The sequence below is a fragment of the Melospiza melodia genome, chromosome 17 (assembly GCF_035770615.1).
Source record: "Melospiza melodia melodia isolate bMelMel2 chromosome 17, bMelMel2.pri, whole genome shotgun sequence".
In the NCBI taxonomy this organism is placed as follows: domain Eukaryota; kingdom Metazoa; phylum Chordata; class Aves; order Passeriformes; family Passerellidae; genus Melospiza; species Melospiza melodia.
The window spans coordinates 3,181,280-3,187,500 of record NC_086210.1 but is presented as its reverse complement, the minus strand read 5'-3'; the positions used below and the strand labels follow the sequence as shown (position 1 = coordinate 3,187,500).

Genomic DNA, 6,221 nt, shown 5'->3' with positions numbered 1-6,221 from the left:
AGACTGTCTTGCAGTCCCGCAGCGCATCTGGAACAGTACCAGTGATAAGCCAGAGGCTGAACATCTCAGTCAACTGGGAAAATTTTGGGCCTTTTGCAATAATCTGACCCAAAGTGATCCCATCTGGCCCGGGAGCAGAGGTTTTACACATCTCTCTCATGTTCTTATCAATCTCTTTTCCAGTAATTAAGGCCTCGAATGTGGCGTTATCCGCCTCCTTAAATGGAGGGAAATCAAGTAGGCCACCAAATATATCAGATGTATCCCACCTTCTTTTAAAGTGATCATGGAGAACACTTGATGGTAATTGGCACTGAGAGGCTTCCGTGCTGTCCAGGATCACGTATGAGGCACCTTCTATGTAACTCGTACAGCAGTAGGAACCTCAAGAATTTTCCCCTCTTAATATCTCTTCTGCGCATCCAATTTGATAGAGTTTTGGATGCTTTTTGGCCACGGGATGCCTGCGTCTTTTGACCCTTGATAGATTTAGTTTGGCTAGGCACACCCAGAATACCAAGAAACTCCTTATAAACATCGTTCACCACCTGACCTGGATCTTGCCCATCAAGAACTTTCTTGAAGGCTTCCCGATACATGGTCAATTTGCCAAACGATAATCCCGCTTTGATGACTTTCCGGAATTGGAGCTTTAACTGTCCCTCCTTGGGCATCCCTCCTTACCAGATCCGGCAGGACGTTCAGTTCCAGTGGCACCTACTAGTCCTTCATGACCTTTCACGGAGGGACGCCTTTTATCACTAATCTGCTTTGCCATTTTAGTTGGAATATGCTCCGCTATAAGTTGGTTGATATTCCGCTTACTGGCAAACTTGTCCACCAATTGTACCAGAAGAGCCTATTCCTCCTTAGTCCATACCCGTTTGTGGGCCCCTCAGGCCGATGACTCTTTGGGATGAGAAGCAACAATCCGCTCCACATTTCGCAGAAGAGGATGTCTTATTCTCTTGTGCAGACCCAGGCCAGTCTTAGTAGCGAACCCACGTTGGCATACGTCACAGACCCATTCCCCAGTGGGAGCCACACACACCACCCCCTTGCAGCGTGGGATGTGACAGGAGATACTGTGGTATTTTATATTTTGTTTACCACATTTTGAACACCTGAAAATGATCTTTCTCTGCCCGTGCGCCCTTTTGAGATGGTCAATCAGCCCCAACATCCTAGTAAACCAGGTCTCACAACAAGGACAAGATGGTTGTTTGTCAGGCATGGACACGACAGGTGTTCTTGGCGTTGTACCACCACCTTCAGACCCGTGAGGAGCCTCGGGTGTTTTGGGCTCTTCACTAGCTCCCATCGCGCTCTCAGCCTCAGGTGTTTTGGGCTCTTCGGTACCTCCCACCGCACTCTCAGCCTCATCCTGGGCCATCCCCATAGGGGAGATCTCATAGGGCTCAGGGAGTTGCCCCAAACCCTACCAAACATCCACATGATGTACACCATCTTCTTTAACAATTCTGGAGTTAAAAAACTCCAAACTTACAAGATCGAATCCCTCTTCCCTGGGCACACAGGGCATAGATGGTAATTTGACATCAATGACCCTTAGATCTAATGGGTCAGTCTGAGTGGTAGTCAAGATATAACGCAAAGCCATTTTGTCAGTCTGGTAAGCAATAAAGTGACAAGTCCAAGTGAGAGTAGAAGCATATAGTAGCTGACCCTCTCTCAAACTACCAACTGTGTCAACAACAGCCCATGGACAAGGCTCTGTGCAACAGCGAACTAACTGTGCCAACCTTTTTGTTTCAGCAATTCGTGAAACTATCATTGGGTGGTGAGTCCAACGACAGGGAGGGCTGATATGCGCCCTCTCTCACACTGGGGCAGAAGTCGACTCAGTTACCATGAAGGTATCCGGCAGGACCACGAGGAGGTGCGACTTCCGCGACTATGCCCAGTTAGTAAATATAGTTACTCCCGCCGTTTACCCGCGCTTCATTGAATTTCTTCACTTTGACATTCAGAGCATTGGGCAGAAATTACATCGCGTCAACACCCGCCTCAGGCCTTCACAATGCTTTGTTTTCATTAAGCAGTCGGATTCCCCTGGTCCGCACCAGTTCTAAGCCGGCTGCTAGGCACTGACTGAGGCGGGGCGCTGGCCCGGAGACCCTCCCCCGGGGACCCTCCCCCGCACGAACCGCTCAGCCTATGCTGGCTGCGGCTGCGCACGCACTGGCCTCACACCGCGGGAACCCCACCGGCGGGAACCGCTGGGGCAGCGGTGCGCAACAATGATGGCCGCCACTGGGGCGCCAGCTGTGGCAAGGCGGAGGGTGGGCGGAGGGGGGGAGTAGGCGGCGCCCGCCACAGCCGGGGCGATCCACAGGAAGGGCCCAGCGTGTGTCCAGAGTCGCCACTGCGCGCGTGCACACCCCGGTGCCTGGGCAGGCCACGCGGAGCGCACTCACCCACGAGCAGCACCTCGTCCAGCTGCGGCACGCGCCCAGCCCCGCTTCGCGACCCAGCCCGACCGACCCAGCCCTTAGAGGCAATCCTTATCCCCAAGTTACGGATCCAGCTTGCCAACTTCCCTTACCTACATTGTTCCAACATGCCAGAGGCTGTTCACCTTGGAGACCTGCTGCGGATATGGGTACGGCCCGGCGCGAGACTTACACCCTCTCCCCCGGATTTTCACGGGCCAGCGAGAGCTCACCGGATGCTTCTGGAACCGCAATGCTTTCCAAGGTGAGGGCCCCTCGCTCGGGATGAATCCATTCCAAGGCACCCAGCCCTTCACAAAGAAAAGAAAACTCTCCCTGAGGCTCCCACCAGCTTCTCTGGGATCGGTTGCATCACCGCACTGGGTGCCTCACGGCGCCCGTCTCCGCCACTCCGGATTCAGGGATCTGAACCCGACTCCCTTTCGATCGGCTGAGGGCAACAAAGGCCATCACATGCCCTTTCGGAACGGCGCTCGCCTATCGCTTAGGACCGACTGACCCATGTTCAACTGCTGTTCACATGGAACCCTGCTCCACTTTGGCCTTCAAAGCTCTCGTTTGAATATTTGCTACTACCACCAAGATCTGCACCTGCAGCAGCTCCACCTGGGCCCACGCCCCTGGCTTCGAGGCGCACCGCAGTGGCTCTCCTACTCGTTGCAGCCTAGCCCCTGCGGGCATCGTACTGCCGGCGACGGCCGAGTATGGGCCCGACGCTCCAGCGCCATCCATTTTCAGGGCAGTTGATTCGGCAGGTGAGTTGTTACACACTCCTTAGCGGATTCCGACTTCCATGGCCACCATCCTGCTGTCTAGATCAACCAACACCATTTTTGGGCTCTGATGACTGTCGGCATCGGGCGCCTTAACCCGGCGTTCGGTTCATCCCGCAGCGCCAGTTCTGCTTACCAAAAGTGGCCCACTGAGCACTCGCATTCCATGGTGTGGCTCCACGCCAGTGAGCCCGCCCCCTTACCCATTGAAAGTTTGAGAATAGGTTGAGATCGTTTTGGCCCTAAGACCTCTAATCATTCACTTTACTGGGTAAAACTGCCCATTGCCGAGTGCCAGCTATCCTGAGGGAAACTTCGGAGGGAACCAGCTACTAGATGGCTTGATTAGTCTTTCGCCCCTAGACCCGGGTCGGACGACCGATTTGCATGTCAGGACTGCTACAGACCTCAACCAGAGTTTCCTCTGGCTTTGCCCTACCCAGGCATAGTTCACCATCTTTCGGGTCCTAGCACGGACGCTCACGCTCCACCTCCCCGGCCCCACGAGGGGGCGGCAGGCAAGACGGGCCGGTGGTACACCCGGGGCTGCCAGGCGCGACACGCACCCGGGATCCCACCTCAGCCGGCGCACACCGGCCCTCACCTTCATTGCGCCGCGGGCTTTCGACAATGGCCCCTGACTCGCGCACGTGCTAGACTCCTTGGTCCGTGTTTCAAGACGGGTTGGCTGGGTAGCCGACATTGCTGCGGACTCCGGGCGCCCCAGCGCGGCCCGTGAGCCTGGCCCAGCGGCGCTGCGCGGTCAGGGCGCACTGAGGACAGTCTGCCCCAGTTGACAGTGGTGCCAGGGACTGGCAGGCCCAGCCCCCACACCCCTGCGCGAAACGCCGCGCTGTGATGATGCCGCCCCCCCCCCACCCTTGTGAGAGGCAGGGAAACGATGCCCCCCACCACAGCACCGCCGATGTGGGGGGAGGAGGGCGCGGCAGCAGTCCTTTTCCTCGGCCCCGGGATTTGGCGAGACCTGATGCCCGAGGGCTGTAACACCTGCTGCTGCTCGTGCGGCACTGGAACACCTGCCCATCGGAGGCCTTCCCAGCCAACCTGGAGCCGGTCGTGGCGCACCATTGCAGAGGAAATGTGCCCGGCCAGGGCCAGCTGCCGGCTGGGCAGCAGTGCCCGCACCAGCCTGCATCCCCCAGCCCGCCCCCGCAGACGGGGTTCGCCCAGGGGACAGAAGGGAGGCAGAGGTGAGGTTCCGCTGAACCCATGCCGACCGCAACTCGCTGGGTTGAATCCTCTGGGCGGACTGCATGGGCCCCACCCGTTTACCTCTTAACGGTTTCACGCCGTCTTGAACTCTCTCTTCAAAGTTCTTTTCAACTTTCCCTTACGGTACTTGTTGGCTATTGGTCTCATGCCAGTATTTAGCCTTAGATGGAGTTTACCACCCGCTTTGGGCTGCACTCCGAAGCAACCCAACTCCGAGAAGCCCCGGGCCTGGCGTGACGGGGGCCGCTACTGGCCTCACACCATCCGCAGACTGCGGCCTCGATCACAAGGACTTGGGTCCCCCGAGAGCACCGCCAGGGATTGGGGCTTCTGTACGCCACATGTCCCGCACCCCACTGCGGGGCAGGGATTCGGTGCTGGGCTTTTCCGCTTCATTCACCATTACTGAGGGAATCCTCGTTAGTTTCTTTTCCTTGGCTGACTAATATGCTTAAATTCAGCAGGTTGCCATGTATGATCTGAGGTCGCAAGGCCAAAGCTTGGCCACACCTCCTGGCCCATACAGCTCCTAAAGAAGCAGAATGCCAACAGGCCAACAGCCAGCCAGCTTCTTCCACCTACTACCCTCACCTTCCTCCCCCACTGGCGCCCACGCGCCAGGGGAAAACAAAGCCAGAGGGAGAGAAGCGGAGACAGAGTGCCCCATCCCGGAGATGAGAACCGAAAAGGAAGTGTGGCAGAGACAGCCCTGATGGGGGACCAGCCGAGTGGCGGCACGTGATGGCCTTGGTGGAGAGAGAGAGAAAAGCCATGGTGCTATTTGCGCCCTGAGACCACAACAGAAGAGGAGGAGGGCAGGTGAAGGGAGGAGGGGGTCGGAACATCTGTCCCCAGCGCTCTCGCCTCATGCGCACGCGCAGTGGCACAGTACCCCCGCAGCACCCACCTGCAGACAGCCGCCCGCGCGGGGGGGAGGCTGGGGGCGAGGCCTGCGCCTCATCTCCCTCTTGCCCTCTCCCTTCTCTCGGCCCATGGCGGTGCTTTAAACGCTGTCTCTTACTCTCCTCAGCTGCCACCACCACCGTACTGCGGTACGGGCCCTGCAAGGACAAACTCTGCCCCAGTGGCTCACTCCAGGAGTGGGGAACTACAGAGCAGTCCCTGAGTCTGCATATAGGGGGATGAAAGCCCTGCGCGGCAACAGTGACGATGACGGCCATGACGATTATGACGCCTGCTGGGTCACAGGGAAAAAATTGAGGCTGCCGAGGGAAACGCATCCCTTGCCAAACCCCTGACCGCCTTCCCTCCGGGCACCAGTGAGCCACCATCACCACCGCCGCTGACCACAGTCAACTGGCCTGTGAGGCAACCCCAGCCGCACCACCGTGGTGGCCGCTGGATGGCGACTGATCGTCAAGCAACGCTCAGACGGGCGTAGCCCTGGGAGGAACATGGAGCCACAAGTGTGTTCAAATTGTGGATGACCAATGTGTCCTGCAATTCACATTAATTCTTGCAGATAGCTGCATTCTTCATTAACGCACGAGCCGAGTGATCCACCACTAAGAGTTGTCTGGCTTTGGCACCAATCCTGCACCCGTGGAGGGGCTGGGACCGCTCACATGGGGCGCCCCTTTCTCTTGTGCTGAGGATGTGCGGGCGTGTGCCTGGCTTTGACCGTCCTTACTTGATAGTCAGGAGTGCAGACATAGGAGATCCAGCCACACTGAACTGGAATTCTTCCTCAAACCTCCACACTATGGTGGCACTGAAGGAG

The 6,221-nt window shown here is 57.4% G+C and overlaps 1 non-coding gene and 1 pseudogene across 1 annotated transcript; both read right to left on the bottom strand.

Moving 5' to 3' along the window:
• LOC134426209 (28S ribosomal RNA) overlaps positions 1 to 4,968 on the bottom strand; it is an 8,028-nt pseudogene extending 3,060 nt beyond the window's left edge.
• An 894-nt stretch (positions 4,969 to 5,862) lies between these two features.
• LOC134426049 (5.8S ribosomal RNA) lies at positions 5,863 to 6,015 on the bottom strand. Its single transcript, XR_010029847.1, has one exon. It is a non-coding gene; the product is annotated as a 5.8S ribosomal RNA (ribosomal RNA).
• Positions 6,016 to 6,221: the final 206 nt, after the last annotated feature.